General features: G+C 44.7%; 1 protein-coding gene across 8 annotated transcripts in view; it reads right to left on the bottom strand.

Moving 5' to 3' along the window:
• The window catches only part of LOC126269255 (glutamate-gated chloride channel), a 659,915-nt gene that overhangs the window by 188,407 nt on the left and 455,740 nt on the right, over positions 1-15,768 (bottom strand). For all 8 annotated transcript variants that reach the window (XM_049973978.1, XM_049973982.1, XM_049973980.1 and 5 more), the window contains exon 4: positions 3,320-3,478. The gene's annotated coding sequence lies outside the window, so the exon portion shown is untranslated. The remainder of the gene's footprint in view (positions 1-3,319; positions 3,479-15,768) is intronic.

The following is a 15,768-nucleotide window of genomic DNA, read 5'->3' as shown; positions in this document are numbered from 1 at the left end:
GAGACGCCAGGTTAGTACAACTTACAGAAGTGTGCGAGCTCTTTCAATTGTATTAAGATACAATGTGACAGACCCCCCCCCCCCCCCCCCGTCCACAGACACACACGAAGAGCAGTCTCAGTACAAATGAGGTCAGTAACGTGGTCACAGTACTAACATTTGTAGGGGTACAATATTACTGAAAATAAATTTCGGCATTGTACGTAGCAGAAAACATCCCCGCAATTTAATACCTCTGTGGACTGTAATAGGCAATGAGTGGCTTCGTCTCGATGCGGCAGGTTTGGTGGAAACTGTGGGTCTTCTTTCTTGCCGAATTGAGGCCGTTCTCAAAGTCAGAGCTGCGTTAGGCTTTATTAGCTTTATGCTCTCTAGTAGGGTGTCTAAGTTTTTGTCCGGTGAGCTTACGTTGCTGAATTATCAGCTAACCTACTCTGAGGTGACAAAAGCTATGGGATAGCGATATGAACATATATAGCATTGCCAACACAAGGTATAAAATGGCAGTGCTTGGGCATAACCGTCACTTGTACTCAGGCCATATATGTGGAAAGGTTCCCAACCTGATTATGGCAGCATGACGGGAATTAACAGACTTTGAACGCGCAGTGGTAATTGGAGATAGATGTCCATTTCGGAAATCGTTAGGGAGTTCAGTATTCCGAGAGCCACAGAGTCACGAACGTGCGAATAATACCAAATATGAGGCATTTCCTCTCACCACGGACAACGCAATGGCCGACGGGCTACACTTCACGACAGAGAGCGGCAGCGTTCGAGTGGAGTTGCCAGTGTCTCTCAAAATGGTTCGAACAACCAAAGTATCCGTTGGGATAGTGCGACGAATTTTGGCGTTAATGTGCTATGGCAGCACACGACCGACGTGAGTGCTTTTGTTAACAGGACGTGACGTGACCATATCGCTTGGACCCTAGATGACTGAGAAAACGTGGTCTGGTGAGACGAGTCCCGATTTCAAAATGGCTCTGAGCACTATGGGACTTAACATCTGAGTTCATCAGTCCCCTAGACATAGAACTACGTAAACCTAACCCACCTAAGGACATCACACACATCCATTCCCGAGGCAGGTTTGGAACCTGCGACCGTAGCAGCCGTGTAGTTCCGGATTGAAGCGCCTAGAACCGCTTGGGCACAACGGCCGGCAGTCCCAATTTCAGTTGGTGAGAGCGAATGCTAGGGATAAAGCGTGGCGCAGACTCTACGAAACCTTGACCGAGGTTGACAACAGGGCACTGTACAAGATAACGGTGCTCCAGAATCGTGTGGCCTGTGTTTACATGGAATAGACTGGGTCCTCTAATCATTGACTGTCAATGGTTATACACTCCTGGAAATGGAAAAAAGAACACATTGACACCGGTGTGTCAGACCCACCATACTTGCTCCGGACACTGCGAGAGGGCTGTACAAGCAATGATCACACGCACGGCACAGCGGACACACCAGGAACCGCGGTGTTGGCCGTCGAATGGCGCTAGCTGTGCAGCATTTGTGCACCGCCGCCGTCAGTGTCAGCCAGTTTGCCGTGGCATACGGAGCTCCATCGCAGTCTTTAACACTGGTAGCATGCCGCGACAGCGTGGACGTGAACCGTATGTGCAGTTGACGGACTTTGAGCGAGGGCGTATAGTGGGCATGCGGGAGGCCGGGTGGACGTACCGCCGAATTGCTCAACACGTGGGGCGTGAGGTCTCCACAGTACATCGATGTTGTCGCCAGTGGTCGGCGGAAGGTGCACGTGCCCGTCGACCTGGGACCGGACCGCAGCGACGCACGGATGCACGCCAAGACCGTAGGATCCTACGCAGTGCCGTAGGGGACCGTACCGCGACTTCCCAGCAAATTAGGGACACTGTTGCTCCTGGGGTATCGGCGAGGACCATTCGCAACCGTCTCCATGAAGCTGGGCTACGGTCCCGCACACCGTCAGGCCGTCTTCCGCTCACGCCCCAACATCGTGCAGCCCGCCTCCAGTGGTGTCGCGACAGGCGTGAATGGAGGGACGAATGGAGACGTGTCGTCTTCAGCGATGAGAGTCGCTTCTGCCTTGGTGCCAATGATGGTCGTATGCGTGTTTGGCGCCGTGCAGGTGAGCGCCACAATCAGGACTGCATACGACCGAGGCACACAGGGCCAACACCCGGCATCATGGTGTGGGGAGCGATCTCCTACACTGGCCGTGCACCTCTGGTGATCGTCGAGGGGACACTGAATAGTGTACGGTACATCCAAACCGTCATCGAACCCATCGTTCTACCATTCCTAGACCGGCAAGGGAACTTGCTGTTCCAACAGGACAATGCACGTCCGCATGTATCCCGTGCCACCCAACGTGCTCTAGAAGGTGTAAGTCAACTACCCTGGCCAGCAAGATCTCCGGATCTGTCCCCCATTCAGCATGTTTGGGACTGGATGAAGCGTCGTCTCACGCGGTCTGCACGTCCAGCACGAACGCTGGCCCAACTGAGGCGCCAGGTGGAAATGGCATGGCAAGCCGTTCCACAGGACTACATCCAGCATCTCTACGATCGTCTCCATGGGAGAATAGCAGCCTGCATTGCTGCGAAAGGTGGATATACACTGTACTAGTGCCGACATTGTGCATGCTCTGTTCCCTGTGTCTATGTGCCTGTGGTTCTGTCAGTGCGATCATGTGATGTATCTGACCCCAGGAATGTGTCAATAAAGTTTCCCCTTCCTGGGACAATGAATTCACGGTGTTCTTATCTCAATTTCCAGGAGTGTATTTGGCTATTTGAAGACCACTTGCACTCATGGACTTCATGTTCCCAAATAACAATGCCACTGGGTCATAATTGTTCGTGACAGCTTTAAGGATCATTCTGTGCAATTCGAGCGTATTATTTGGCCACCCAGATTGCCCGACAAGAATCCCATCGACATTCATAGGACATAATCGAGAGGTTAGCTCGTGCACAGAATTCTGTATTGGCAACACTTTTCGCAGTTATGGACAGCTATAGAGGCAGCGTGGCTCAATATTTCTGTAGGTGACTTGTAACAACTTATTGAGCCCATGCCATGTGACTTAATCGAGAGGTTAGCTCGTGCACAATATCTTGCACTGACAACACTTTCGCAGCTATGGACAGCTATAGAAACAGCGTAGCTCAATATTTCTGTAGGTGACTTCCAACGACTTTTTGAGTCCGTGCCACGCTGGGCAAGAGGAGGTCCGACAAGGTATTAGGAGACACCCCGACTTTTGTCAGCTCATTGTAAGCGGCCAGCTGTAGGGAAGAGTGAGCGCCCGCCGCCCGCTGCAGCGACGTACCTGTAGCGACGCTGAGGCTGAGCTGTCCCTTGGGCTTCAGAGGCGGTGGGAGCAGGGCGAGCGCGCGGCTGGCGGCCGGGCCGGCGCGTCCGTGGGGCAGTGCGAGTCCGCGGGCGGCACGCGGCGGTCTCTGCTGGCCTCGACCCGAGCCCGCATTACCTGCAACACGCACCGCTCACTGACAGCGGCCACCAGTGAAGCTACCGAAGCCTACTGCAAACCTACAACATGGCGGTCTTCCTAGTAGCTCTGGACAATACCATCGGGCGTTATCTCATAACGCTCGCTTTCTTTACGTGTGCGATCGGCGTCTTGCTAGATGCTTCTGAAATCGGAAGCGCTGAACAGTCTGACCAGGGCTATAGAAAGGGCCGAAAAATTTTTGTTCTACCTAGTTATCCTCCACTGTGTCACTTAAAAGTAAACACTACTTACAGCAAAACTACGTCAACGTTGAACTCAGGTTTTGTCCACCTGTTGGCCTGTAACGTGAAACAGTGGGACTATCTAGAAAAATAATGAAAGCAATACAGATCTTTCAAACAGCGCTAGAAAACGTAATTTCCTCAATCAAAAGGTAAAAATGGGACACAACCGCAAAACAAAAATATATCAAACGTTGGTTCAATATTGCGTCGAACTTACATCAAACACGTTTCTGTTATTCATAAACAACTTTTGCATTTATCTATAACAACAGGAAGCTCTTGCCTTTCGTCACCATGAAGAACGTCCTATTGAGTACAAAATTACAACAATAAATAAAAGTATCTTTTTCTGTCTGTGTATTTAAACTATACTTGAATCAGACGCAAATACTTTGGTTACATAAAAGCCCGGCAGTTATGCGATCGCCTAATTTTTAATTACTTACAAAATACACAATGGACTAACACTGTCCGGTGTGTGGTTCTAGTTATGTGATAAAACAAAACATGAAACAAACAAACAAAAAAGAAAAGTCATGAGCTTCCAGTTTCCCTCTTAGACGTTCTTTTATCTTTCTTTTCCTACCAGTGCTACCATAGTTTTCATAGATTACTTCTCTCTAGCACTAATGTTCCATGGCTCATTTGAACGATTCTTTTACCGAAATGATGTGGAACTACTCAGTTTAAGGGCTGTTTATGCATGATTAGGGTTAACGTTAATGAACATGTTTTTTTTAGTCCCATTCGCCTAGTTACATTTAAAAACTGGGGTTGTTTACAGTCTACCATGCTGAAATAAAAATTCGTACGTGGAACAAGACGTGTTCAGGGGATACTACTTTATGTCAGATTAAAAACTTGCTTTGCTGACTGTCAGACATTTTACTTACTGGGAAAATAACCAAAATTTTCTGTTGCTGCATATTGATCGCCTTTCTGAACAGCTGACAGCTTTAATAATGGGCAACAAGGAATATTTTTAGGATTCCGTGTCGTACTCGGTAAAAATTGAATTCTTATAGGATCACTTAGTTGTCCTGCCTGTCTATCTGTCCGACTGTGTTCAAAACATCTCTCTGGAACGGCTACACGTATCAAGTTGCAATTCATGTTACATACCAAGGTCTATGAGCCTTGGTGGTATAATATACGTTATCTTCCAAGTGAATGCAATCAAAAGATACGGTCATTCAAATCATATTCTGATACCATGAACTCACTCATCAAGACCTATAGCGTACTTTCCTTTCGCCTAGAATCATGTAATTTGGAAAGAAACGTGGTTTCAGAATACACCTAAAGAAAAAAATCACATAATTATTAATTTTTAGTTATAACGCCAATTTTTTCCTTTATTTGATGTCCGAGTGTCTATGTGTCCGTCAATCTGTTAAGACCCCTTCTTCTCAGGAACGGGTAGACGCATCACGTTGAAATTTATCACGCGTTCTAAGGTCTATAGTCCTTTGGCTGTTTAATAAACGTAAGCTGCTAAGTCAACGGAAATCAAAAGATACGCCGGCCGTTGTGACCGAGCGGTTCTAGGCGCTTCAGTCCGGAAGCGCGCTGCTGCTACGGTCGTAGGTTGGAATCCTGCCTAGGACATGGATGTGTGTGATGTCCTTAGGTTAGTTAGGTTTAAGTAGTTCTAAGTTCTAGGGCACTGATGACCTCCGATGTTGAGTCCCATAGTGCTCAGAGCCATTTGAACCAGAGCTACGCACTCGCACCCACATATCCTGTGCTACTCGAAACCTGTATCGAATTAGTTTCCTGTCCCTGTGCTCTCCCAAGCATTCTGGTTTCTTACACGCAACATATCCAATGGTTTCATCCCTAATTTTGAACTCTTTGCTGCGCATACACCAGCAAATACACCCAATGTGAGACCTGAGTTTCTCCACTCAGTTCTATATCTACATTATCTCCACCAGTTCCTTAAGTTCTAATCACCATCCACGGACAGCCTCACGAAGCTTTAGAAGTCATTCACAAGATAGTTTACATTTCTTGCGTCACCTCTCTTCTGAATGGTCTGATGCGGCCTGCCACAACTTACTCTCCCGTGCAAGTCCCTTCATATTAGCGTATTGCTAACGCCCAACGTCCTTGATTGAGTGTTGGATAAATTAAAATATTTGTCTGGTTCTACTGTTTTTACTCTGTGTGGACCCATCTAGTACCACACAAGCTATTATCTAATACATTTACATATATTCTATCACCCTAACCCTTCTTAATATTTTTCGCATATTCCTTCCCTCGCCCATGCTACGACGAACGTCCTCATTTCTTATCTTAACAGTACACTTAGCTTTCAACATTTTTTTATAGCACCAATATCGAACGGTCATATGCTCTGCTTTTCCAGTTTCCTCACAGTCCGCGACTAACTTTCATACAATTCTCTTCTCTAAATGTACATTCTTAGAAAATCATTCATCATTTTAAATATTTGATTCTAGTAGACTCCTTTTAAACACAGAGTGTCCTATTTGCCTGTATTGGTTCAAATGGCTCTGAGCACTATGGAACTTAACAAATGGTTCAAATGGCTCTGAGCACTATGGGACTCAACTGGTGTGGTCATTAGTCCCCTAGAACTTAGAACTACTTAAACCTAACCAACCTAAGGACATCACACACATCCATGCCCGAGGCAGGATTCGAACCTGCGACCGTAGCAGTCGCGTGGTTCCGGACTGAGCGCCTAGAACCTCTCGGCCACCGCGGCCGGCTTGCCTGTATTATTCTGCTTCTTATATCCTCTTCACTTCATTTGTTGCTTCCAAGTTAGCAGATTTAGTCCAATTTGGCTACTTTGTGGACCCCGATTTTAGTGTTACATTTATCGCTTATCTTGTTTCTGCTTCATTCCTTCCGTCTTTCTTTGAATCTCTCGCAGTCAATATTCTTTTCATTCCATTTGACATGTCCTGTAATTCTTTCTCACTTTCACTGAAGATGGCAATATCATCAGGGAGTCTTATGACTGACATCCTTTCACTGTGGATTTTAATCTTACTCCGATCCTTTATTTCTTAGTCCATATTCTGTACTCTTTAGACTGTTCATTCGACTAAGGAGACGCTGTAATTATTCATCATCTTCACTGAGGACAGCAATGTCATCAGCGAATCTTATCACTGATACGCTCTCACTGAGAATTTTAGTCCTACTTCCAACCTTTCTTTTACTACCCGTCGTTTACCAACACGGAGTGAATTTTCGATGGATGTATTAATTTCGCCTGCTTAGAAATCAATTTGCGGACGAACATGCTTATCAACTTCTTTGTTCCCAGTGGTTTGTGGAAGCAGCATCCGCAAGCCACTTGTAGCCAGAACAAACAGTAATGCACGAGACTTCCTTCTGGTTCACATTGACATTACCCAATGGTTCACTGTTTTGTACCACAGTACTATGCAAGCAGGCAATAAAGTTCAATCTCGAAGGCATAAATAAAATAAAAGGAAGACGAATACTGTTGTCTTTCGTAAAAAATAGCTCATTTTCGCGTAATCTAATCTGACGTCAGTTGCATCACAAAAATGCACTTTGTTCATTTCCTCGTGAAATCACACATTAGAGATACAATAGAAAAATAACTGCCGTTTTGAATAACAATACACAGAAGTACATGCACAAAACGTATGTTACCGAAGCAAAAGTCTACTGACAAAATTAATTACCATCAGGCATGTCGAAACTGTTTCCCTCCAGCTTGAAGATTGGCTTACATTCTTCTCTTGAAGGATGTGAGCCCACACTAGGAGACTTTTGTGTCTTAACGAACTAATTCCCTTGTTTCAGTTTAGCACCATCGGGTATTCATGTATCGTGTGTCACTCTTTTCAGGTGACATCATAGACAGTAATTCAACTGGCTTATACATGGAAACTGAAGGCCATAATGCAGTTTCCACACCTATCAGCTCAGTAATTACTAAACTTGGTACTTATGTGATGCCCCACATATCTTCTAAAATGAGCAGGTGGTGCCATCCTGAATGAATTCGGCCATGTAACCAACTCGACGCTTATTTATATACTGAAGAGCCAAAGAATCTGGTACACCTGCCTAATATCGTGTACGACTCCCGTGAGCACGCAGAAGTGCCGTAACACGACATGGCATCGACTCGAATAATGTCTGAATTAGATCTGGAAGAAATTCACACCAGGAATCCTGCAGGGTTTCCCATAAATCAGTAAGAGTGCGAAGGGGTGGAGATGTCTTCTGAACAGCACGTTCAAAGGCATACCAGATATGCTCAATAATGTTCATGTTGCGGAGTTTGGTAGACAGCGAAAGTGTTTAAACTAAGAAGAATGCACAATGGACATGAATGGATGCAGGTGATCAGACGGGATGCTTAAGTACGTGTCACCGGTCAGAATCGAACCTAGACGTATTAGGAATCCCATATCACCCAACTGCTCACGCCCCACACTATTACAGAGCCTCCACCAGCTTGAACAGTTCCCTACTGACATGCAAGGTACTTGGATTCATGAGGTTGTCTCCAGCCCGTACACATCTATCCGCTCGATGCAATTTGAAACGAGGCTCGTCCGACCAGGCAATAGGTTTCCAATCATCAACAGTTCAATGTTGGTGTTGACGGGCCCAGGCGAGGTGTAAAGCTTTGTGTCGTGTAGTCATCAAGGGTACACGAGTGGGCCTTCGACTTCGAAAGCCCGTATCGACGATGTTTCGCTGAATGGTTCACACACTGACGCTTGTTGATCGCCAACCGTTGAAATCTGCATCAATTTGCGGAAGGGTTGCACTTCTTTCACGCTGAACTATTCGCTTCAGTCACCATTGGTCCCGTTCCTGAAGGATCTTTTCCGACCGCAGCGATGTCGGAGATTTGATGTTTTACCGGATTTCTGATATTCACGGTACACTCGTGAAATGGTAGTACGGGAAAGTCCCCACTTCATCGCTACCTCGGAGATGCTGTGGTCCATCGCTCGTGCGCCGACTGTAACACCACGTTCAAACTCACTTAAATCTTGATAACCTGCCTTTGCAGCGGCTGCAACCGTTCTAACAACTGCACCAGACACTTGTTGTCTTATATAGGCGTTGCCGACCACAGCGCCTTATTGTGCCTCTTTACATATCCCTGTATTTGAATACGCATGCCTATACCAGTTTGTTTGGCGTATGCATTGTTAACGTAACATCTTTATCAGCTTTCGAGGCTAAAGTTCTTGAACACTGTGTGTGTCAGTAGACTTCGTTTCAAGAGTGCACTAAGCAAAACTAGAGAATTCCTTGTCGTATGTCATGTTTCAAGTACTTATCGATGAAACACCTCTGCGGCATGTACCAAGCACGCTTCTATCTTCAGATTATCTGCGTCACGGACTGCACTGTTACGCGGTACGAAGGATTCTGCCCCTCTTCAATGCCTGTTGACAGAAAAGGATTGTTTCTCGCATTTGAGAGCCTCCTACTTGAGAAGACTTCTCTGTGCATGCGACCGTCTGCTGCCGCGCGGGATTAGCCGAGCGGTGTAGGGCGCTGCAGTCATGGACTGTGCCGCTGGTCCCGGTGGAGGTTCGACTCCTCCCTCGGGCAAGCATGTGTGTGTTTGTCCTTAGGATGATTTAGGGTAAGTAGTGTGTAAGCTTAGGGACTGATGACCTCAGCAGTTAAGTCCCATAAGATTTCACACACACTTGAACATTTGACCGTCTGCTTCGGCGTTGGCGTCTGCCTGACCATACACGAGTTGTACGTTTGTGTAACGCCCACATACTACGATTTCTTCTCGCGTCCCGTAAAACAATGTTTATTGTACTAGTCAAACCAACATTTTATGGAATATTAAAAAAGAATTCCGTTTTCTACCTCGGTTGTATTAGGATCTCAATATTCTTTATTTTTCGCACGATTAGCTGATTTCGGTGGTGTGCCATTTTACAGAGCTTACTCACAACCTCGTATTTTTACATAGTAACCCTGTATGAACGTAAACGATATACGTCTGTCAATTAAATATATATTTAATAATAAATTTATGGTTATAGCATCCGATATGAAAAAAACATATATAACAGCACTCACAGAGCTCTCGAGTAAGGAAAAGGTTGTCACATTCACTCTGTTCCATTCACCAAGTTGTGCTACTGATCATGCCTGGACGAAGTCCGGGATTCCTGAAGATACAACTATCAAGGATTAACGACTAAACTTTTCGGGCATTTACTAACCAATGTTCTTCGTTAAGACGAAGCTATTTTGTTTAATCTTTGTAATGTGATCATTTACTTGTGAATTAGTTTCTTATATTCTTTAGACTTGTCTTTTGTAAGTTACAGCAGATAAGAGGCAATAGCTCCGTAAGTGTCAGTTTTAGTGTTCCCTCTCAGTCGTTTTATTTTTCGGCGCGCATCGAAAATTCCCCTGTTTATGTATCGAGAGCAGTAATGGTTCCTATGACATCCCTCGCATTTCCGAAATTACATCCACATTTGATAATTTATCCTTGTAAGCCGGAGTGGCCGAGCGGTTCTAGGCACTTCAGTCTGGAACCGCGTGGCTGCTACGGTCACAGGTTCGAATTCTGCCTCGGGCATGGATGTGTGTGATGTCCTTAGGTTAGTTAGGTTTAAGTAGTTCTAAGTTCTAGGGGACTGATGGCTACAGATGTTAAGTTGCATAGCGCTCAGAGACATTTGAACCAATATCCTTAAAAAAATATCCTTGTTCAGTTTCCTATGAAGTCGTCAGACAAGTCACAAAGCTCTTCCGACATTACATGATAGTATTTTGAACACTAGGCGACAGCGCACAGTTGATCTGGGAAGTCAAGAACTAGGCATAAACACAGCCGCCGCTGCACAGGGTGACCCAGGAAGAACAGTCAGTATTCAGGGATTGACAGGAACACTCATTTAAAGCATAAGGACTTCATACAGACATAAGCCTTACGCTGAATGGTTTCCGAGATAGTAATCAATCACATACATTTGCTACTGGGCTACTAGCACGCTCGTATGTGTCACATCCACTCAACATTTTAGACGTTTTATTCTAGCCCAACTTACCTCTTCGCTTTCAGCTTTCTTACTCGGGATGTATTTCTGCCATTAAACTAGCCCTTTGAACACAGCTGGTGTGCTGTGAGAGAAGTAGTGCGAGGGAGTGAGAGTGTATCAGAGAGAAGTTCGGTTAAGTGTTAGTATACGCGCTGGCTTGAAATCTACACTGACGAAGAATATCCAGATGTAATGTATGTTTATGGCTTCTGCGTTGGTAGTGCCCTTGCTGCTGTCGAATTATATCGTTGGCGTTTTTCGACACGTCGAGTACCTGATCGTAGAGTGTTTACCAGAGTTTTCAGCACTTTACGTAAAATAGGTACTCTTCCAAGTTCCGATTTCTCTCCTGATCGTGCAGTTCAATAACCTGTGCAGAAACACATTGTTGAAATGGTGCAGCGTAGTCCTACTACCAGCACATGGCCACTTTCTGCATACATCAATGTCTCATATACATATGTATGGTGAACATGACTTGCGGAACACTTATTTCACATACGTCGTACTCACAACCTTCATAATGGCGACAATGCCACATGATTTGGATTTTTTCACTGTTAAATGACAATCGCCATTTTCTTCCAATAACGCTATTCACTGCCGGCCGGTGTGGCCGAGCGGTTCTAGGCGCTACAGTCTGGAATCGCGCGACCATTACGGTCGCAGGTTCGAATCCTGCCTCGGGCATTGATGTGTGTGATGTCCTTAGGTTAGTTAGGTTTAAGTAGTTCTAAGTTCTAGGGGACTGATGACCTCAGATGTTAAGTCCCATAGTGCTCAGAGCCCTTTGAAGCAACACTATTCACTTATGAGATCACGTTTACACTGAGTGGAATAAATAACACTTGTAATAATCTTCGATTATTGCAGGCAAATCCATAAGCTACAATGGAAACCAATTTCTAGTTCGTTTTCGATTAATATTTGATGTTTCATTATTTTGATAGATCGAGTCGTTTTAGTAGAGTGAATGATGGAACAGAATTACTTTGCATTTTTTGCCAAATTCGTTTTTTCGACACCTTGAGGACTTTCCTTTGGTTACTGCAATGTACTTCCAGCATGACGAAGCAATTGTACATTTATACTGGACGTGTGAGGCAACATCTCAACAGCACTTACCATTATCGCTGGATTGGTAGTGGTAGTACAATTATCTGGTCACCAAGGCCGCCATTACATGTTTATTTATACGGTTGGATGAAGTTTATAAACTAAATGAACTACTTGGTCACATCATGATACTTCTGTATTCATTAGGAAACTTGCAGAGGCATTCAGACAGCTAACACAACATATGTTCCCGTGGGTGCACAAACGCGTAATATTTGGTGGTGGGCTCTTCGAACATTTATTGTGAACTACACAGCGGCTGTAAAATGACGTGAACGATAATTGTTAGCTGTTACTGTGTTAAAAATGCGTATTTTTCACTTGATTCTTTGTGAAACGTATGCTGTAATGTTTACTAGCTGCTGTTCATGTGTATATGCTTAAACCCGACTATGTATTAAATAGTACAGAAAATAAATAACAATGTACATTAACTGTGTTTTATCTCAGGAACCATTCGGAATAGGGCGTTCGTCTATACGAGGTTGTTTGCTTCATGTCCCTGGATACTGACCTTTCCTCCATGGGTAGACCGTAAGCTCTTCGGTGATCTCGTCGACCAAGAGAACGAGCTGAATTTCACAATACCTTTGTTTTCGGGATCCAGTTTTATTCCTAAAGAGGACATATTCGGTCTATAAAACAGGAAAAGTGTTCTGACTTTCTACACAGATTTACGTCAGCAAAATAGACCTGTCGTTATGCGCGTCCTTACGATGGGGATAACTTGCGCCTTCTCACAATCTCGTCCGCATCACCATTTGTCTCGAAGCGCAAGCTGCTGTGTACCCATAACGTTTGGTTCTTCGTACAAAAACATGTTCTCAGAAAATCGATAGTTCTGTGGAGCAGCATTACCAGGTAATACGTGGTTGTACGTGCGCCTCGCGGCTGGCAGTGTGCCCAGATGTCTTACAGCCAGCTGCCGCCGGCAGTTCCACTGAAATACTCCTCAGCTATCTAAACTCGTTCGCTTGAGCTTTCACAAAACACACCGGCGGTTCTGCGCTGTTTACGTAGATTATTTGAGGCGTTCGCGTGCACTTCCGCTTTTGCTGGGACTCCAGGAGTTCGTTGGAGTGAACAAACTGAACGCTGCCTCGCGGCAGCAGTTTGGGTCCCTGCCCTCTGTAGTAACTTTCACTTGTATGCGTCAAATGCTGTTAGTTTTGGTCTCGTAGTCCAGACCGCCCCCATCCCCTCTCCTCCCGCCTCCGTTACCACCCACCACTCCCTCTCCCCCCCCCCCCCCTCTCTCTCACTCTATCTCTCTGTCTATCTATCTCTTTCTCTCTCTTACCTTAGAAGTTCAAAAGTATTACTTGCTCTGCACCTAACTCTTAGAATGTTTATTCAGTGTCTACGGGCTCAGTAAGAAAGTGTGAGACATCAGAACGTGTTGGCTGCGTGACTTACGCATTTACTACGTTCGAAATTGCAGTGCCTGTATTGTTCAGGTTACGAGCGGTCGCCTTACCATTTCTCTCTCCCCCTCACTACCTTATAAAATACTTTAGAAATGGAAACAACTTAGATTAAACTAAACTCACTTTTCCCATCTCTGAAGGAACTCTTCATCGTAATCTGAGCAATACAGACACTGCAATACCGTATTTATCGGCCGACACCGGACAAGCGAGCTTCAATTGAAATGTCTCTCTTGTATGGTAACATACGTAACGAATGTATGAGTACAGGTTATTAATGTGTTTGACGAGATGTAGAGGTTTGAGTTTGACTGTGAGGTGTGCTCTGTTAGCCTGACGATAAGGTAACTGCTCGCGACAAGCGGGAAGTCCGGGTTCGAGTCCCGGTCCGGCACAAACTTTCAGTTTCGCCATTCCAATATACAGTTGATGGTTGTCCATATTCGCAACTGCGAATATATTTCATGTATTTCACAACGGCTATAATCGCCGCAGCTGGTGTTCCTTCGGACATGGACTTGTCCAAAAGAACATTGCATCGTAATCTGATCAACAAAGGCACTGTAATATCGTATTTATCCGCCGACACTGAGCAAGCGAGTTTCAATTCAAATGTCTCCCTGTACGGGAATATACATAATGGATGTACGAGTGCAGATTGTAGACACATGGCTGACGACATGTAGAACTTTGGGTTTGGCCGTGAGGCGTGCTTGGATAGCATAAAAGTGAAGAGGCAGCTCGCGATAACAGGGAAATCTGGATTAGAGTCCCGATCCGACACAAATTTTCATTGACGTTATTCCACTATCCAACTGATGATTGTTCATATTTGCAACAGTGGATACATTTCAGGTATTTCCTTATGGTATTCACTGTCTTTCAATCGTCGTAATCTTGCCAGACTCTACTGTTTCCAATTCCATAGAGATATGACAACAGCCAAATTGCAGTATGTGGCCAAATGAATTTCATATTCAGAGTCAATGAGGCTGTCTATCGTTAAAATATGTGGCAATATTCTGTCGCCTTTCTCTCTAGAGAATTCTCAATTTCGTTACCACCAGTTTCAGTTATCATTACTATCTGTCACTAACGATGAAAAAAAAAAAAAACGTGTCCCCTGTTGAGCAGCTGCCGAAAAGCCACACATCATAATGATTAATTCTAGGTTTTGGGACGAATAAAATGATTTGTGGACGATCAGACCTTGGTACAAAGAGCATTAGTGGGCCTTCAATATAAAAAAATATGTCATGTGTCTGAACAGACTAAATGATCAGATATTGTGTCTTTGCATAATCAAGGAGAAAACACTGAAACAAGTCATAACCATTAAATATCGATATCCCAATCTTCTTCATGTGGAACAATCACTAAGTTACTTGGAGGAAGTCCAATGAGAGACGAGTCATTTAAAGAATACTCGTCCGACCGATTTTGAAGTATGACTACTGATGTTGCTGACTATGGGTTTAAGAAGACTAAACGTCTAAGGTCATCAGTCTTCTATTCACAATTATCCCCCTCCTCTACCCCCCCCCCCCTCCCCTGATATTATTTCAGTCTCTGTAGAAACGTTCCCATCCAAGATAACTTATTATGTATGCGGTCATGAAATTACGACCCATTCATATACCTGATTAGATATCACATAGGAACGAAATTTCTTTAGAAACCTTAGATGTTATACACAATCAAAAATCACTACCTATGGCACTGAGGAGATCACGAAAGAAGATGAAGTGTTGAGTTCCGCATGATTGAACTTTTCCGAACCTGTGATGAATTCCGTGGGGAGTGCAATTCTGTGGCAGATAGTCATAATACGTTCTATTATTCAGCTACAGATAGATGTAAATGACGTACGGCATTAGTTCTGTGAATCAGTGCTGCGCTCTTTTCCAGTAGCGGGGAAAATGGCTCAAGGAATCTACTTTAAATTATGGCCAATAACTGAGTCAAGCCACTCGCAAATTCCGTATAGCACCTGACATGATATTCATCCGACCATGTGCCTGACTGAGTTTAAACGATTTAAACTACTTTTCAACAGCTCTAGTACTGGCTGCTACCACTTATCTCTGCAGCGTTACTGCAATTCAATGACAGTAACTTTGGAACTTCCAGGCAGATTAAAACCTTGTGACGGACCGAGGCTCCAACTCGGGACCTTTGCCTTTCGCGGGCAAGTGCTATCCCGAATCACGACTCGTCCTCAAAGCTTTACTTCCACCAGTGCCTCATCTCCTGCCCTCCAAAACTTCACAGACGTTCTCCTGCGTAACTTGCGGGACTAGCACTCCTGGAAGAAAGTTTATTGAGGAGACATGGCTCATCCACAGCTGGTGGGATTGTTTCCAAAATGGATTTTTCACTTATCAGCGGAGTGTGCGCTAATATGAATCTAACTAATAGAT

The sequence above is a fragment of the Schistocerca gregaria genome, chromosome 1 (assembly GCF_023897955.1).
Source record: "Schistocerca gregaria isolate iqSchGreg1 chromosome 1, iqSchGreg1.2, whole genome shotgun sequence".
Taxonomy (NCBI): Eukaryota; Metazoa; Arthropoda; class Insecta; order Orthoptera; family Acrididae; genus Schistocerca; species Schistocerca gregaria.
The sequence above is the reverse complement of the archived record's forward strand: the minus strand, read 5'-3'. Positions and strand labels throughout refer to the sequence as shown.